Source organism: Panthera uncia, chromosome A2, assembly GCF_023721935.1.
Source record: "Panthera uncia isolate 11264 chromosome A2, Puncia_PCG_1.0, whole genome shotgun sequence".
In the NCBI taxonomy this organism is placed as follows: Eukaryota; Metazoa; Chordata; class Mammalia; order Carnivora; family Felidae; genus Panthera; species Panthera uncia.
In genome coordinates, this window is record NC_064816.1 from 133,820,254 (window position 1) to 133,835,576 (window position 15,323).

Sequence of the window (15,323 nt, forward strand, 5' to 3'; positions counted from 1 at the left end):
GCTGTAGGATCCCCCCCCCCCCCACCCCGAAAGGGACCTTGCACAGAGCACTGATCTTTGGATGTCCCCCCCCCAACCCTGAAAGGGAACTCGCACAAGAGCTTCGGTCCTTGGATGCTGCCCCTCAGCCCAAGAGGAGCTCGCACAAGAGCACTGGTCCTTGGATGCCCCCCCCAACCCCGAAAGGGAACTCGCACAAAAGCATTGGTCCTTGGATGCTTCCCCCCACCCGCCACCACCCCAGCCTATTTCTTACTAGTGAATGACCTAACCAAAGTGCTTGTCAGGTCATGGAACAAACTATTTGCAGAAATGGAGCCAAGAGGCAGGTCTGCTGGCCCTGCTCTAAGGCTCGGTCCAGTGTGTGATGCTGTTTCATGTTTAGGATGACAGAATTCAGGTGTCCCTGTGACAAGCACTTAGAGCAAAGGCTTATGTTAATAACAGGATCATTTTCCTCTTCATGTTTTCAAGTTTGTAAAAGAATATATTCATAAGTACAGAATTACAATTTTAAATATTCCAGTAATTACTGTTATTCATAGTATATGTTACATGTCAAATAAAGAAACTACTCTTTGATACTATTCTAAGAACAACAAGAAATAGATACTGGAAAAAATCTTTGTACTGGTACGTATGCTTCCCTCCTACGAAATAACTCAAGATGGATGAAATCTTACAAAGAAAAAGTAAATGAGTTTGATAGGAAATTTATGCTCAAGTTTAACGAGACAGCTACCACGGTCTACTCAATCTATTGTACAAGAAAGGAATTCAAAAGAAAATTTTGATGAATGAGTCACGTTGATAACTGATACATTTATGTTACATTGTATTTTGATACTGATGTTTCAATACTGATGTCTGATGTAGTAATTCACCTAATATTTCAAATAAAAATAGCAGCACGCCCCTGAAGGACACAGAAAGGAAATGAGACACCCGGTTTTTTCATATTTAGTAAGAAATAGGCTGGGTTGGGGGTTGAGGGGGGCGCATCCAAGGACCGCTGCTCTTGTGCGAGCTCCCTTTCTTCTGCCCAATTTACTCTGAAGAAAGTATCAACTTTTAAACCAATAGTGAATTAAGCACTATTGATTTCTTTTCCTTGTTAGTTATCTGAACACATTGCACGTAATACAAAAAGCCAATGTTATCAATCTATTTAAGCTAACTACTTATCCACAGGCTAGAAAAATACTAAAAGGAAATAAAAGATCGTAATGTATCCATAAGCCATCCCATAAAAGCAGGAAAAAAAAAATCCTTGTTTTTTCAAATGAAATCTCCGACTGGTTTTAAATCCTTTGTTGACTTCTAGTAAAATGGAACACTACGTTCACAACACACGCATACCTTTCCTCCCAGTAATATTCCAAACTACCTTCACTCTTATCTGAATGTGGTGTAGGAAAATTTCTTTGGAAGTTGGATGATCAGTCGGGCAGACACTTTGCTGTTCTTTTTCACCATTTCCATTATCTGCTGAGGAGGCCACACCTGTCCAAGCACAGTCACTGCCTCAAGTATCTGCCACCTATCTGCACTGCCCAGCAAGCCTGCTTCTAAGCTGATACTAATAAGACCACAATATAAGCAACTATAATTGTCTAGTAGAATTCATGTTTTCCATTAAATTTCTGAGAAAACAAACATGTCATAAAATCTCTTAAATTAAAATCTTGTAAAACCTCAGCTATAACACATTTTTAATTAGTTTGCTTAAGAAGCAAATTAATGATGCAAGAACGTAGATCAGCATAAAGAAAAAGTACTGAATATATTTGAGAGCAAATCAGGGAACTTGTTTACAATGTGCTAATTCCAAAGCATTCCTAACTTGTCTTCTTAGGATGACATTTAAAAGCAAAGAAAATCACTACATATAATCATCTTAGGGAGAAAAAAGCAGAAACATAATGGAATAAACCTGGCATAAACCTCAGGCATTGAACCTCGGAAATTAAGTAGGTAAAACAGCTTCCGAGATGAACACAACGGTAAAAGGGTAAAAAGTCCTCTGCTAGAAATTCACAGCTCTTTAATCCAGAATCCACAGGCGAAATAATTTTTTTTTTTTACACATTCATTAAAAAGGTAGAGATATGGAAACTAGCGCTACTTACCCAAATTAGAATACTGGTGGTAGAGAGTACTTTTAGGATAGAATAAAAAAGAAAACAAAGTCTGATAGTACGTTGGCCCCCCAAAGTGTAGTATAAGTCAAAACAACAAGTTTCAGTGGTTCAGATAAAGGCTCAAACCCACCCGGTTGCTGCCTTGTGAAAGTGCACAATCCTCTAGAGTCTATCCCACACAGATGCCCACCAAGATGCCCCTGGGCAATGAAACGTTAATGAAGCATGTGACCCACACTGAAGAAGAGAGCCCAAATTAGGACCTCAGGCTGACATACTCAATTTCTTTGAGTATCTTGTAATTTAGACATTTCCTTTAACCCAACTACCTACTTTGGTCTAATTTGGTGAAGTTTTATTAAAATCAGGCCTGAATCAGCAGGCCTCATCCTAGAATCAATCAACTTCAGTACAACAGATAAAAACACAGGTCAAGTGATAACTTTCACGCTCTCCTTGAGAAGCAGACTTGAGCCACAGCAGGTCAATGACAAGACCACCATTCTGTAGCAACAAAATAAGACATATTAACAATTATTTATCAGGAGGGGAAGGTCTTGCCAGTTAAAATAAACTAGGTAATAACGCTTTCGGTAGTACTTTATGTACACATTCTTATTTGATGTAATCATCCTAACAGCCCTCCAGTCATGGGTATTTCAATGGCATTATAGACAAGGTCAAGGCATATGTGTCAGGTCACACGAAGGGTAAGGAAGAAGCAGATACAAACACATACACTTCCTCTCACCTCAGCAGCTCTCTGACATACTCTAATACAAGCAAGTCGCTGACACAATTCCATGCCGGTCAGTGTGGCCTTTGCAAAGTGCTCTAGGAACTGCTAATCTCTGCCGCCAACCAGCCACTCCAGAGATGTGACACTTTGCCAAAATGATTACAAATACATATTAGAACACCTCTCCCAGACAGAAAGGATAGAAGAAAATGAAGCACACAAAAACACGCACTGATGTATTCAATATTAACATCAACTAAGCCAAGAGAAAATACTATAAATCCTACTCCACAAATATAAAGAAACCATCACTCAATTCAATCCAACTTTAACTCGGTGCTAGCCAAATGGCAACTCCAAATGAATCAACCGAGTGAAGTTCAGATGACTGTAATGTTCATGCAAACTGGGGCTTTTCAAGAGGACTGAGAGGGAAAAAAAAGTCAGTGCAAGCAGATAGATTTAAGCACATGTAGGCCCTGTAATGGCTAATTATATGGGTCAACTTGACTGGGCCATGGGATACCCAGATATTTGGTTAAACATTATTATGGGAGTGTCTGAGGGTGCTTCTGGATGAGCTTAACGTCTGCATAAAGCAGTTTACTCTCCTCAGTACGAACGGGCCACATTCAACTGGAGGCCTGAATAGAACCAAAAAGTCTGAGTAAGGGAGAACTCACTCCCTCTGTCTAGTCTTCCATCTGGAACATCGGTCTTTAAATCTGCACTGGGGCGCCTGGGTGGCTTAGTCAGTTGAGCGACCGACTTCGGCTCAGGTCATGATCTCGCAGTTCATGAGTTCAAGCCCTGCGTTGGGCTCTGTGCTGACAGTTCAGAGCCTGGAGCCTCTTCAGATTCTGTGTCTCCCTCTCCCTCTGCCCCTCCCATGCTCATGCTCTGTCTCTCAAAAATAAATAAACGCTAAAAAAAAAAAAATTAAAAAAAAATCTGGACTGAAACTTATACCACTGGCTCTCCCGCTTGCCTGGGACTTTTCAGCCTCCACAACCCCATGGGCCAATTCCTTATGATTTTCTATTCATCCTAGACAGATATCTTCTCTCCTATCAGTTCTGATTTTCTGGAGAACCCAGACTAATAACAGGCTCCCTCAAGATCAGAATGTAGATTAAAATTTCAGTCCTACGGCAGTTAAAGAGGGAAATGAGGTAACACTGGAAACAAAAGGACGCCGTACCTAAAGGTCATGAGGGTGAGTTATTCTGATGTGGTTTATAATCAGAAGTATGGTATTAAAAACACTATTTGCGGAAAAAAATACCTGCATTCATGTGAACAAAACAGAGAAAATGTTGGCAAACTCACTTCTGTAAAAGGGCCAGATGGTAAATATTTTAGGCTTTGTGGACCATATATATGGTCTCCGTGGCAACTACTGTGCTCTGCAGTTGTAGCTGGAAAGCAGCCATAGACAATACGTAAACAAATGAGCCCAGTTGTGTTATAATAAAACTTTATTTATGAACACCGAAATTTAAATTTCATAAAGTTTTCATGTTACCAAGTATTATTTTTCTTCCGGTTTTTTTCCAATCACTTAAAAATGTAAAAACCTATCTTGGTTTGTGGGCCACATGGACCCATGGGTCATCATTTGACAACCGAGACAGAGGAATAAAAAATAAAATTTAAATTAAAAACAACTTTTAAAACAGACCATGCTCTAATATCCCAACATTCCTTGCAGTTGTTTGCTGAATATGCAACTCGCACAAGGCTTCTACTGGTCCTCTTGAAAGTACTACTTTTTTTTTTTTTTAATTTTTTTTTTAATTTTTTTTTTTTAACGTTTATTTATTTTTGAGACAGAGAGAGACAGAGCATGAACGGGGAAGGGTCAGAGAGAGCGGGAGACACAGAATCGGAAGCAGGCTCCAGGCTCTGAGCCATCAGCCCAGAGCCCGACGCGGGGCTCGAACTCACGGACCACAAGATCGTGACCTGAGCCGAAGTCGGCCACTTAACCGACTGAGCCACCCAGGCGCCCCTTGAAAGTACTACTTTAGAAGTGGGATGGATCAAACAACCCTAAATTGTGTTCTGTACATGCTAATCACACGTTTTCATAATCAGCTGCGCTCCATGGGAAGAAGCATATACTCCATGAGAAACCAGGGATTCTCTTCAAAGGAAGGAAAACAAATCCTTCCGTTCCTATAGATGAAGCAGCCCATCCATAGCAAAGACAGGCATAATCTAGACTTTGGAACGTCTTCCAAAGCGGTCCTAGCAGGTATAAAGAAACTGGATAAAAATTAGTCTTCTCACAACCCATTTCATTAACTGTAAAATTATGTCGGTGAGGAGAAACGAACACTATTTTCTTTACACAGGCAATTAAAAGTGATGATTACTTTTGTGATAGACATAAGGGGGGGAGTTTACTGTGCACCTGATGTTTGATCAACTATTAAAATCGCAAATATTAAGCTTTCCAAAACCTTTCCTTTAACCAAAACAAAACAGAGCACCTATGACTACAGCAGCTGCAGGCTGTCGAGGCTCCCGGCTCACACACGTGCCACCGCACACTCGTCCTTGCCACACTGGAGACATTCGTGAAATAACAAAAGGAAGAGGGGTGAAACGCTGCACTCGTGTGAAAAAAGTCTGAACATCTGAAAACTAATTATGATGTCTGAGCTATTCTCACCGTGTTACAAATAGCGTGAATTCAATAGGATTTGGTGTTATTAATACTAAACGCCTGATAGAACAGAATCCAATTACAACTTCAGAAAATATTTTAGTGCTAGTAGGCCACCCTGATTCTCAATCCTAGAAGAGGCATTCATTTAAAAGAATTACCACTTGATGGGGCGCCTGGGGAGCTCAGGCGGCTGAGCATCAGACTCGGTTCGGGCACAGGTCATGATCTCACAGTTCGTGAGTTCAAGCCCCACATCAGGCTCTGTGCTGGTGGTGCGGAGCTTGCTTGGGATTCTCTCTCTCTATCTCTCCCACTCTCTCTCCCCTCTGTCCCTCTCTCTCTCTCTCTCACAAAATAAACAAATAAACTTAAAAAAAATTTGAAGAACCTACCACTTTAATACACACGTTATACAACTTTTAAAAATTGGGTATAACCTGGTAATAATTGAGGGAAAAAAATTTTAAATGAGTACGTAACAACTAGAAAAGTATTCCAGGTTTTTAAGGAACTAAAATAGTCTTACATTTTAACTAGAAGAAAAAAGGAGCCAAAAACAAAACACAACATAGTTTTTCCTTTGGGAAGGGGGAGAGAGCTGCGTGATTCTCTAATGCCAAGAATAACCACTTTTTCAAATGATCCCCAAGGAAAACATAAATGTCTCTACTTCTTCTGCAAAGGGGCTTTTAGAAACATGAGAGTACAATGCAACAGACCAAAAAACTTATTTAAAAACTTTTAAATAATGGCTCAACAGAACCAGTGAGTCCTTCAGAACTTTAATTTTCTGTTGAAAACCTTGGGAAGAGAGGAATATACACAATCTATGCCTAGATTTTTTTAAGTTATGTGACCTACTGTCAAATGGCTTATTTTCTAATGCAGCATCATAGTGAAATTACATTCAAAAGAGGATTTGTATCTAATTACGGCTAAGAAACAGAAACAGAATTAAAAGCATACTATAAAAACGCACACATGAGCCAAAGTGCTCTTAGCTTCCCTCTAGAATGTTAACCAACGCTTAATATGAAGCATCCTGGGACTGTTCCGGGGTGAATCTTGTTCTCCCCGACCCCGGTCTGCCAAAAATACCTACACCTTGTTTTTATTTGGTTCTCCAGGCAGGGAATGGAGAGAGCCATGCTTTGGAAAACTTCTCTCTGATCCACAGCAGCTGGATAAAACTCCTTTCTTCTAAGAATGAAACATGAAAAAGTAGAACTATCATATCAACCTGCCTCTCCACTTAGAAAAGGGAAGACGTCCTGTAAAATCACACAAGGGCCCCGCCTACACCGACTTCACCCCAAAGACTCAACGGAGGGGGAGGTAACCAAACTAGACAAACCACACACACTACATCCTGAAGACAAAAGTGTTGCAACAGGATTCACCTCAACATCAAGCGTTCCACAGCACAACTCCTCCAACCAATGTGAATCAGCTAGAGATCTACAGCTTCTTCCTCTTCAGACAGGTGAGGTATCAGGTTTCGGAAATAGTTCAGTTGATCAACAAGCTTTTTAACCAAGGTTTCTGTAAATACTTCAGGTGATTAAAGACTAAATGGACACGTGTTCTGCTTCCCCTCCCAAACCTAACAGGACTAAACAAGGTTTTCCTGACAAAAATGTTTCATTTTCCAAGAGGATACCACTGAGGAAGTACCATAGCTAGGTGGGGTTGCTCTTCGCTGAATTCTCGTTAGTGGACGAAGATTTGTTCTAACCCACAGGCATTCTATCATACAGTCCCCAATATGCCACGACACTTCATGAGTTGGCAGACAGAGTTCAGGTTTACTCAGACACAGATTGCTGTTTAACCTGATAGTACTGCCACTCCCTCCTAGAACTATCCAAGATAAGACAATAGGTGGCTGGTGTCTGTGCATATCAACTCCTGGCACTGAGGGCTAAGGACACTCTAATAGAAAAAAGGTTATTAAAAAAAAAAAAAGATAAAAATCAAATGACCATGCCACACGTGATGTCAATGTGACATATCATCTCAGTGAACTGTAGTTACAAAATGGAAATCACTAATGTCTTTGTAGACATTAGAAATGAGACTTCTGAACTATCAACACATCAATGGCTGGTTAGGATGAAAATGATAGGGGGCCAAACTAGACTGCATTACACGCATCTATCCAGCTCCCTTACATCTGAAAACAAGTCATCAGGACGACATTCATTACAAATAAACGTCAAGTAAGGACCTTACGTTAAATTCTACCATAAACAAATATTTTACACAGTAAAAGGTCTGAAGAATGCTTCATTATAATTCATTTATCATACAGCTTCTATGACTCACGATAATCACTTACCTTAAAAGGGGCCTGTAGTTCCTCTGATCCTAAGATATTTTTATTGATTCTAAGGTGCACACTACTTCCCTCATTTCAACAGGTCTTAAACTGGGGTGAGGTTTACAAACCTATTTTTCTCCCACAGTAGTACACAAAATAATGGTGCACCGTATAAACATCTTAGATTCAATGAAACAGCATTATCTGGTTCTTTGAAGCCCTAACCACAATGTAACCCCCTGTATGGACACCATGATTATAGGTGGGTTTTTTTAAATGCAAATTCCTGAGCCCAGAATCCCTAGAAGGATTAAAGCTCTTGCAAGTTTAAGGAGCTCCCCAGGTGTTTCTCACTCTCTCTCGGTCTAAGAACTTGGGATCTACAGTACAGCAATCTGAACACACAGACAAGTTTGGGGATGGGGAGCAGGGCAAATCTAGGCCAAAAAAGCCCAAAGGTAAACCTCACAGAACAAGAATTTCATTCTTTCTTAACAGTGAATGGAAATCAACCTGACTCTGGGCCAGGTCTCCTGTGGGGGTGAGGAGGGAGAGGCGGGCAGTGAATAAATCTGGACACAATGTGCTGAGGAACAGAGGAAAGAAATCCTGTTTGCAATGATTACAACAGTATTAGATTCAAAATTCCCTGAATGTGTTCTTGCAGTTTTTTCTCACCTACCAAAGCAGAATTCTGCTTAAAAACCTCTAATCCGGTGCAAGAAATGAAATGGTGATCAGATTTCTGCCACTGAGAGCACCAGCAACATGCCAAAAACAGAAAAGAAAATGACATTTAGTTCTCCCAACTCCGTCAGAGTTCTACAGCTGTGGATTAAACAGCTGTAGTATAAACCACCTTAATCCCTCACTATACCATCCAGGAAAAGAAAGATAGATAGAAATAGATATCATCGAGAACAATGGCAAAAACAAAACAAAATACATTTTAACTGTAAGAAGTTGAACATATGCAGGGTAAAGAAGTGTCAGGTTCACAAGTTGCAACATTGAAAAAGATTACAGAAAGGCACACATTTACATACAGTGTAACTATCTTCATCTGCAACTATTTTGCATTGTATCAGATGAGAAGTTACAAGTTCCTATTCTGAATGAATGTTTTAAGAATTACCCCACAAACCTTCTCCACCTACACGGTCTTTAAAGCATCTGCAGAATTTAAGTGAACCAGAGCGGACAGAATTCTGTGGTTCAAACTTTCCACGTGAAGAACAGCTGGGTCTACCCTGCATGGTGCACCATTTCTACCACAAAAGCTCAATGAGGGTTAGCAGCTATTTGCAAAGAACAGGTAGTAAGTAGCTTCTAGTGGTAAAATTCCCCGAACCACTTAAGAAATTCATCTTTGTTGGTCACAGGTCCTTCAAAAAACACATTTAATGATCACTTGACTGCAGATAACGGATGGTATCGATAGCACACCTGATGCCACAATACTGCCTGAGGTCCTGTAAACCTTCTGATGAAAATCAGTGCAGGAACTGGCTGGCTGCTATAGCTGTCCACGGAACTTTTTCTCACTAGGGCACAAGAACTGACCAGGGACCATCAATGGATGAACGACTACACAAAATGTGGAACGTAACCATGCATGGAGTATCATTCCACCATAAACTGAATGAAGTACTGACACATACTATGTATGTATGGACGAACCTCTAAGACATGATGCTAAGTGAAAGAAGCCAGACAGAAGAGATCACATCGCGTATGACTCCATTTGTATGAAATATTCAAAAGAGGTAAATCCACAGGGGCAGAGAGCAGGCCAGTGGTTGCCAGGGGCTCAAGGGAAGGGGGAATGGGGATAACTGTTTAGTGGATGTGAGGTTTCCTTTTGGAATGAGGAAAATGTTTTCAGACCAAACAGAGGTCATGATTGCACATCACTGTGAACGTACTACATGCCAGTGAACTGTACACTTCAAAATGGTAAATTTTATGTTATTTGAATTAAATTTAAGTTCCTAAGGAAGGAAATTGGAAAAACTCATGAGCAAAAAAATGAAAAAAATCATAAACAGTAGATGAAAAAATTAGATTAGAAATAAGGAGAATGTAAGTCATCTCAGAATAGCTTCAATCAAATGGAATAGGCCAATGAAGAAGAGAATGAAAGAATACTAGTGGGGTACACAGTGGAAAGTTAGAGGAATTGGAACACTTAATTTCCTCCTTGGAGAGTAAGTCAGCTGGCTGTATTTTAGGAGCTGAATAAAAATCACAAAACCTCTTAAAGTTTAAAGATCTTGGGAATCTTACTCAATATCCCCAAATTAAGAAAATAAGGCACTGCCTATAGTTAATTAATGTGGTCAATGACATTCACGAAGCAACTAAATGCAGAACTTCTACTTAAAATCCAGATGATGTGATCCCAAGGACAGGAACCGTTCTGGACTAAGTTCAAGACAAATGTTTACTATTGTACCAAGCTCTGAGCTAGACTGACTTTTGTGACACCTGGGAAAAAGCGGTTGGTTCTTGGGTCTCGCACCTTTCAGCTTTAAGAAATGGGTACAAAAATGAAAGAAAAGAGAAAGATTCACTGTTTCAAAGAAAATAGCTTTGTGAAGGGCTAGTGGTCTTATTCATAGTATGCCTGATACCTATAACTGGCACATACCAGGTACTTCAATATTTTTTTTTGAAAGAATATAAAAATCCTTGAACACTGACACCATTTAAGATCTAAAATATGTGGTTAAAAAAAGATAAGACTCTTCTGAGCCCAAACTGAAATTATTACTTTTTGCCATTCAACAATCTCTTAGCCCTTTGACCCTCTCTCCAATTACCTTTCCTTTGTAATGTATCTTCATTAATTATGAAAGATTGGTTAATTACCCATGCTTAGGGTAGCAATCCAAATTTTAGTAATTCCAATAAAACACCCATTAAGTCTATTTTGAAAGTCACTTTAATCCAGTGGTGCTCAGTCTTATTTTGATTCCCTTTTGCAACATAAATCTCCTAACAATGCGGATTTTGGAGGAACTGGGCCTGTGTCCTTTCTAAAGAGTCTTATTTGTGTATGATTCTGTGAGGTCCTCAGGTGAAGAATCACTATGTTGAACTCTTTTTATTTCTCGCTATCAAGAAATGCCAGTCTTTAGTGAGCTGAGAAAACATTACATGGAATTTGTGAAACAAAGCTTCTAACACCTGTATAAAAATTGGAGGTGGGGAGGAATGTAACTTTAGTAATCAGCTAGAGAATTCAAGAGACTGGAAGCCTTTAGAAAGAGGCACATTTAGTGATATGATCAAAACCAATACCAATTCTGCCAATTTCTTGTTGAAGAGCATAAGCAATTAACTTTATTTTCTAAGTTAAATGGAGATCTCTCTGTACTCTGTAGCGCACCATAGGAGTATCAGGAATGTTTCCAAAAACTTGGAAAATCTGGCAGTATACCACTAGCCCTGCAAGGTAGTCAAGGGTCCGAGGGGTCCGGCATCTACTGTCATCAACCTTTACTTAACCTCTAGAGGAGTTCATATGTTCATTTGCAAAATTAAGAAATATAAAAGGACTTACTTTTTTGGCTTGTGCGGAATAAATGTACATATGAAAGCATTTAGTACAGTGCCTAGTAAGCAATCTAATATCATCTAGTATATTGTATCCATATATTGTATCCATATATTCCTGACTAAATATAATAAAAACAAAAGGTTCTGTCGATTAGACAGCAGCTCTGTATTATATGAAACTTAAAAAAGCGAGGGTGGGGGATAAGATGATGAAACACAGCTGGAGATCTCAATCTCAAATCGTCAATTTGTCATTTATATTATTTAGACCTAGGGTCACTCACTGTTGTCCATAGTGAAGAATTTTGAGGATAGTAGCCAAAAAAAGGGGACGGGGGTAAAAAAAAAAAAAAAGAAAGAAAGAAAAAGAAAGAAGGAAGAGCACATTCATCAATGACACCGAATATCAATGAGCTGGATAAATTTCAAAAATGAGAAGTACCTCCAGTTTAGGAGACGCTAAAACTTTACAAGTGAGCCAAGACGGCCCTCCACAGAATACAAATGCAATACCCAGTTCCACCCTCGCCTCCTTCGAGCACTCGGCCCCGGTTTCCCACCGCGAGCCGGAGCCCCCGCGTGGCACGCGCGCTCCGGGCGCCAGCACCAGGCTGGGGCGCCGAGACCGAGCGCCAGGTGCAGGCACCGCCCCGCCCTCCGCGGACCCGGGCACGGAGACGCCGAGCTGGGGATGCGCGGCCGGGGCGGCGGCCCGGACCCCGGCCGACCGCGCTCCGGGGGCTCCGGTCCTGCCCGCGCTCCCCCCCCGCCTCCCCCAGCCTCCCCCCCGCTCCCTCCTCCGCGGGACGCGCCACGACGCCCCGGCGCGCTCTGGGGCCCGCCCCCCGGCCGGCGGTGGCGGGGCGAGCGGAGGATGAAGGTGAAGGTGGGTGCCCGGCTTCCCCCAGACGCCCTGCATCCCTCCCCGCCCTCGGCCGCGGCTCCCTCCGCCTCCTCGTCCATCTCACCGGCCTCCCGCCCGCCTCTCCGCCGCGCGCGCCTGCCTTCCGGCTTCTCAGCTGTCAGTCCTGCCGGAGGCCGACGGGACCCAACGCCGCCGCCTCCCGCTCCCTCCTCCGCTTCCTCCCGGGCTCCTCCGGCTTCCCCTCACCCCCGCGAGTGGCCAGGAGGAAGCCAGCTCGCCGCTGGGCCTCCTCCCCGCTTCCCCGCCGCGACCAATGGGCCCACGCCGCCGGGAAGCCGCGCACGCCCCCTGGCGGTGGAGGACCGAGCGGGCGCCCGGCCGGCCGGCGGGAAGGGCTCGTGAGCCGAGGGAGGGGTCGGCCGGCCGTCCAGCCGTCCAGCCGTCCCCGCCCGGCGCTGCGCTCTCTGGACTTGCCACGTGGGTGCAGCGGCCCCGGCGGCGGGAGGCGGAGGCTAGCAGCCGGGAGTGGGAAAGATGTGTCACGCCCTCTTTGCGCTCTTTCACACGCAGACATAATTCTGAGCTTAAAGGCAGATATTTCAAAATAACCAGTCCCGTTCTAGAGAGCCGATGATTCTGTGCGAGGGTCTTAATCAACCGAGGATCTTAGACAATTACCTAAGCCAAGCTAACCTACCGTGAAAATACTCCCTGCCTGGAGCGCTAGAACGCTGATAACCTTAAACATTTGGCCCAACGGAAAAAAAGTAGTGCATGTATTTTGCACGTCATTTTTGTTTAAATTACTTAGCAACACAGGGTTAGAATTGTTTATCTCCTCCACACACATTTTTTTTTTTTCCCTGCAGTCGGGTTGATAACTGGAAGTCAGTCTGAACCCCATTATACAAAACCTGACCTGACAACCCCAAATTGTTTCATAGTTCATATCCACATTCCAGAACAATAATAACTATCAAATATTATTAAGTAGAAAATCAAGACAATGCATGGTTGTAGAAATTAAATTGCATTGAAGAAGTAACAGGGTTTGACCATAGTTTTCTACCAAGTCTTAGCTTTTCTCTAAAAGTATAAAACACAGAACCTAAATAATAGCTATGAATTCTGCAGTTTGTATTTTATCGTAGGGGGAGGAGGCAAGAAATGCATTCTGAGAGCCTTCTTGGTGCCCAATACTTGGCTGGGCCTTTGGGTATATCTTCTCATTTAATGCTCACAACTCAGTCGACATAGATATTACTTGCATATTACTTTTAACAAACCAAAAATCAAGACTGCACAGCTGAGTTTAAATGGCTCGCAGAAAACCACAATATAGGAAGCTGTGAAGTTGGCATTCCAGCGTAGGTCCCTCTAGCTCCAAACAAATGAGCCACTTGGCTTCTTATGGTACCTAAACCCACAATATTTAGTGTGCCTGTGTTTCCCCTAGTTCCCCATGTCCCACTGAAAGAATTTACGAAACCTCTCAAATAGAGTGGTCAGGTCATATTTGTGAAAGAGCTCTCTGACCCGCAGCTGAATTAGTCTGTATAGAAATGACGTATGTCATATTCTTAGAGTACTACACTTGAAACAATTCGTGGTTTGAAAATGTGTTTAATATGCTATTTGCCAATGGCCATAATATATAGGTTAGAATGCTTCAGTAGGTAATGAAATTAATTATAGTGGGTCACAGCCAACATTTTGTTGTTGTCAAAACACTTGAATAGAATAGAACAAAAACTTCAGTGCTCGTAGCAGAACATGAGGGTGAGTATTGTTTCATGAAATATTTGTACAATATTTAAGGGTGGATGAGTTTCTTGGTTACAGTGTTCTGGGTTACAATGTAAATTACAATGTCTTCATATGGACTGCAATGTTTAAAAGTTGGTAAGTCACTTTCTTAAAACACCTGTTTAGCAATCAGTCGTTTCACCTACCTTTTCGCTTGGCAAGAGGTAGGGGAGGCAGAGTAAGTAATCAAGATAAATGATTAAGTTTAATCAGACTACAGAGAACAGGGAACTTTGCAGTTCCAGGAGGTTTGATCCAAACAAGTGTTACATGATAATAAGCATTAATAATTTGTATTTTTAAAACCAATATTTATTACATATTTACCATGTGCCAGGCTCTTTGCTAAGCAGTTTAGCTATATTGACTCATATAATCTTCACAACAGTCCTCTAAATACAGAGGAGAAAAGCGCGAGACTGAAAGGGAAAATTGCCCAAGACCCTATTGCTATTACCTGGCAGAGCCAAGATTCAAACCCACGTGCTCAACCTCAAAGCCAACCCCACCTTTCATATACTTGAGGAGAAAAGTTAATTTTCTCTTCAATGGGTGCAGAATTTTATATAGAACTCTAACATACTACAGTATTTTCCATATAAGGATTACATAATATTGTTAAATATAAAACTTGATGAAAAGCATCAGAATATAATTGGACCCATTCTCAAGCAGAATATTCCACTTGGCATCTGTTTCTTGTATATGCACTAGTAAATTTCCTGCAAGAATGCTCTGCGCAACAGTTCCTCCCATCCTTGCAGATTCATGCCACTTTTACCATCAAGGGATGGAGTCTGTATCCCCTCCTCTTGAGCCTAGGCTGGCCCTGGGATTTTTTTTTTTTTTTTTTTAATCCATAGAATGCCCTGGAAGTGATGCCCTGTGACCTCTGAGCTTTGAAGCTTCCATTTTCACTGTCTTGGGATCCAATTACCCTATAAAGAAATTCAGATCAGGCTGCTGGATGAGGAGAAACTATAGAGAGAGAGACTGAGACCTAGTTAGGCACAAACCATCCCAGCCACCTTACCCGAGGCACCAGATGTGTGAGTGAAATCATCTTACAAGTTTTAGTCCCAGATAAGCTCCTAGCTGAATGTACCACATGAGTGACCCCAGATAGTACCACTTGGCCACCTGGGAACCTCCTAGTTAAGACCAGCCAGTCCCATAGACTCTTGAGAAATCACTGTTTGTTGTGTTTTTAAGTTGCT

General features: G+C 41.8%; 1 protein-coding gene across 1 annotated transcript in view; it reads right to left on the reverse strand.

The window, feature by feature from the left end:
* The window catches only part of FAM3C (FAM3 metabolism regulating signaling molecule C), a 57,053-nt gene extending 44,439 nt beyond the window's left edge, over nucleotides 1-12,614 (reverse strand). Inside the window, exon 1 of the mRNA XM_049641738.1 lies at nucleotides 12,404-12,614. The gene's annotated coding sequence lies outside the window, so the exon portion shown is untranslated. The remainder of the gene's footprint in view (nucleotides 1-12,403) is intronic.
* Nucleotides 12,615-15,323: the final 2,709 nt, after the last annotated feature.